The sequence below is a fragment of the Aedes aegypti genome, chromosome 2, assembly GCF_002204515.2.
Source record: "Aedes aegypti strain LVP_AGWG chromosome 2, AaegL5.0 Primary Assembly, whole genome shotgun sequence".
Taxonomy (NCBI): domain Eukaryota; kingdom Metazoa; phylum Arthropoda; class Insecta; order Diptera; family Culicidae; genus Aedes; species Aedes aegypti.
The window spans coordinates 112,001,573-112,006,438 of record NC_035108.1 but is presented as its reverse complement, the minus strand read 5'-3'; positions in this window follow the sequence as shown (position 1 = coordinate 112,006,438).

Below are 4,866 nucleotides of genomic sequence, written 5' to 3'. Positions count from 1 at the left end.
TGGCTGGAAATTGAGGTAAAAAAATAATATGTTATCTATGTATAGCGAAGATAAATGTTCTAGATGTCCAAAACTGGATATGCACTGGTAATTAAAATTCATACAACCATATTTTTTCTATGATTACTTATTTTACTGACAGGATATAGTAATCACCCTGTACTTAAGATATTTAAAGGATTAATTCAGAATTTCCTTCGAGGATTCCTCTACATACATATATACTTGGGGATATAGTAGTCCTCTCGAGATACGTCCAGGAATTATTCCGGAGATTTGTTCCGGGATACCTCCGCGGATCGTTCCAGAGATTCAACCAATCATTCTTTCAGGGATTCCATCAGGACTTCTACAACTTACGAATACTTCAAGAATTTCCCCAGGAATTCTCCAAAAATTATAATTAGGAAAATCGCTACATGACTTACTCCAAGAATTTGTCCACATAATCCTTTAAGGGTTCCCTAGTAATTTCTCCAGGGACTCGTTCTGGGTCTCCAAAAATTCCTCCGGGGGATTTCATCAGACATTATTCTAAGAACATCTCATTTTTAACATTAGGAAAATCTCTACCAAAATTCCTCCAGTAATAAATCTACATTGATTGCTTTTGGAAAAACTCTTCATGGATTCCTCCAAGGATTATTCCAGGGATTTATGTAGGGATTCCGGGGCCCAGATAGCCGTAGCGGTAAACGCGCAGCTATTCAGCAAGACCAAGCTGAGGGTCGTGGGTTCGAATCCCACCGGTCGAGGATCTTTTCGGGTTGGAAATTTTCTCGACTTCCCAGGGCATAGAGCAGGCCTGCCCAACCTTTTTGAGCCGCGGGACAAATCGCAGATACAATTTTTCGTGGCGGGCCATATGCGCAAATGTTGACATGCAATCTGAAAAAATATCAGCAAATAAAGCAAATATCTTTTGTAGAAAAAAATGCTGCTAAGCATCCTGCTGGATATAGTGAAAGTCCCTTTAAAAATCATGCAAAAATATTGCTCAGATTATGTTGATGAATGAACCTCATAATTTTAAGATTCTGTGAAAATTATAAGGTCATCCTACCAAGCATTTTATTTTAAGATCACGAATCGAAATGTGTGAATTTACTGATAAAGTTTTTGCGAAACCATGGAAAAATTAAATAAACATTCTTTCCAGGATTTTATAAGAATTGCGCCAAGGATTTCTTCAGAATCTCGCCAAATGTTCATTTATAAATCCTACCTTAAATTTCTGAGACAATTTAGATTTCTAAAAAAAATCTGCTATAAAAAAATAGAATTCTATTACAAATTCTTCTGAGACTCTGTCAAATTCTGTGCTGAATTCGATATAAGTCCCAGAAAAAAAGTGCCAGTGGAATTCTGTTAAATATTCGGTGAGAATCCTGCCGTTAAAGTCGTGTCAAGAATTCTTTGAGAATCCTGGCAACGATTTCGTCAAAAACATGTCTATTTTTTAATCAGTTAGCTTTAGTAGGTGCTGGCTTCAAACTGGTAATTTTGTAATTTGTTCTTTTTTTTTTGTTAGTAATAACTTGTAAGTTTACAATTTTTGTCAAGACAAGGAAACAGTTGGTAGAATAGTCAACGGGCCCAGTATGAGAAGAATTTCCAAACCCTTCGCGGGCCGCACAAAATGAGGTCGCTGGCCGGATGCGGCCCGCGGGCCGTACGTTGGGCAGCACTGGCATAGAGTATCTTCGTACCTGCCACACGATATACGCATGCAAAAATGGTCATTGGCACAATAAGTTCTCAGTTAATAACTGTGGAAGTGCTCATAAGAGCACTAAGCTGAGAAGGAGGCTTTGTCCCAGTGGGGACGTAATGCCAGAAAGAAAAAAGGAAGAAGAAAATGTAGGGATTCCACCAAGAAATTTCTAGTGATTCTTCCTGGGATGCCTCGAAGGATTATATAGGGATCCCTCCAGAGATCCCATCAGGAGTCCTGCAGTAATTAGCTTGGATAATATTTCAGAGATTTCTACCGGAGTTTTACCAGGGACTAATCCAGGAATGTATCTAGAAAAATCTCTACAGGAATTCTTGCAGAGATCTCCAGTTTTTTTTTCATGAATTTCTGCTGAAAAATCTCATCGTGGTTTCCTCTAGAAATTGTTCCAGGGATGGATGAGCATTTTAATGAAATACGCTTTTTGTCTACCAGTTATTTATTATGAAAAAGTCGTTGAAAAAATAACGACTGCGTAATCGAAAAGCATACTTGATGTTCCAGGGATGTTTTCAATAATTCTCCCATAGATTTTCTCGGGATTCTTTAAGAAATTTAACCGGCCATTCCTCTTGATTTTTTTGAGACTTTTCTCGAGGGATTGGTCCATGAATCCCTCCAGGAGCTTATTCAGCGATTTCTCAAAAAACTTCATCAGGAAAGGAGTTCCTGGAGGAATCTCTATAAAAAAAATCTCGGAAGAAACTCGGGAGGAATTCTTACTTTTTTTGATAAAATGCCTGAAGGAATTCATGATGAATCTCTGTAGGAATTTCTAGAGAAATTCTTTAAGGAATCTATCGGATCTATTGGAGGCCCAGAACAAATCTGTGGAGAATTTTCAGGGGAATTCCCGGAGGAATACCAGGAAAATCCTTAAAATAACTCATAGAGCATAGAGTATCTTCATATCTGTCACACGATACACCCATGCAAAAATTGTCAATCAGCTAAGGAAGCTCTCAGTACATAACTGTAGAAGTTCTTATACGAATACTAAGCTGAGAAGTAGACTCTATCTTATGTTTGGTATTCGGCTTGGTGTCTATTTAGATCTGGATGAAAAATCATGACTTTTGAGCTGTCGCAAGATGGAACTATATGATAGTCCGAAAAAGTCCACATCACATCCTACCGGAAACGGTTCCGGAGTACTCCGATCAAATCTAAATGTTGGTGTCTTCTTGATGCTCTTGTAAATCGAATACACGCATATGAACTTCTGAATATATGTGCCAGTTCCTGAAACAGGTCCCGGGTTCCCTTGGGCCCTTGTACACCGAATGGTTCACAAAAAATGTCCGGAGTTCCATTCTAGGGCTCCATATCTTTCATATATAGCTGAAAGAATGGAAATATGTTCTCAAAGGGATTTTTGGGAGCGTTTCAAAATCATGGGTCATTTTTTACCCTCAATGCATGTTTTTTTTTTTTGTAGCGCCGCTCTTAGATGTCGCTGGAAGCTTCTTTCAGTACGATTCAGACGTTATCATAAGTTAGGAAAAGTCAGAAAATTTCAGATTTTTATCTCTTTTCTCTACAAAGTTACAGCTATTGCCGTACCGATCGGCCGAAAATGACCCCATTGTACAAGGAAGGTGAAGGTGAAGATGAACTAAACCAAATTTCAACCCCAAAAGAGCACAAACTCAAAGGACCGGACAACTGTTCATGTTGGAACCCTGATGAATTGGTCACCAGCTGCGAGTAACCAATCGCTCAAGCGTTCAGTACGAGTGGCCGCATGAATTTAAAACGTTAATTCACATATTCAGTAAAATACACACATTATTTTCACCAGTTACCCCGCGGTGCTTAGGTAGTTTTTTTCACTCATTGATTTTCTTCGAAACCTTGTCAAATAATATAGAAAATTGATGATATCTGACTTATTACTGCAGTGAAGCTGCTTTGTACTTATTAAGCGTAATTATTTTATTCTATTAATTAAGTGAAACATTTATATCAAGACCGGAATTGTCAGAGTGAATTTCTTTACAGTACTACAACACCACAGGTAAATATCACCTAGTCATTTAACGGCATTTTGTTTTATTACTTAAGTGGATGCTAGTGATCTCCCTTTGCTCCTATCCGCAACCCGTGACTCGGAAAACCTAGCAGAAAATTACAAACTATCAATGACATTCTCATTACAATCCACATTGCACCTTCAAAGGTCTGAATGTTCTCAAAACTCTCTCTCAGTTGGTAATCTTCTCACCAGCTTGAAATTATATTTCCACGCACAGTATTGACGACTTCGATGAATGATTGTTGTATTATGCAGTAGTTTGACCAGAATTATTCGATCAGAAGGTAAAAATTTTGATTCTTATAATAAAATCTTTGCCATTGTATTGAAAAGCATTGAACTTCTAATCAACACCATAATGTACAGCGATCAAATATCTAAAATGATCGCTCCCTCAAAAATATAAACCCAAGACCAGGAAACAATTCGTTCACCATTATTATGCAATTTTTTTAACCCTCTCTTTCCCATGGTAGCTCCAGAGCTCCACTAGTTTTCGACGAACTGGAGACAACCCGAATTAGATGAATACTTAGTAATAGTTACTAGAATATGTTCATATACTCATCACATTAATCCTAAAGTAAACTAACTGTTTCAATATTAAAACTATTGATAAACAATCAATTTACTATTGAAAAACAACCAAAAACTTTTTTACCGAATTCGAAAAATTAAGACCATTTGCAACATTGTTTGTTCAAGTACTTTTGATAAAAACGCTTTTTTCGTAAAGAAATAGTCGATCAAAGTCGTGGGAAAGAGAGGGTTAAATTGTTGTGTAATGATTCATTACGCTACTTGCGTAATTCCTTCTGACACTTTCGTCGGAATCGTAAGCAACTCATTTCAGTAGCATAATGATTCATTTATTTAGTTAATATCTTAACAGATAACACTGAATCAACAATTTCACGCCATAGCACAGCCACAGCATAATGACTTATTACTTTTTTCATTTCGAAACTGTTTTTGAGTGGCGTAATGAATCATTTCATAACAGTTCGAAAGGCTTTCTCAACTTTCATTGACTAGTTCAATATCCATACATTTTAAATCTATTTTATTATCTTTTTTTTCATGTTTTCATATTTAA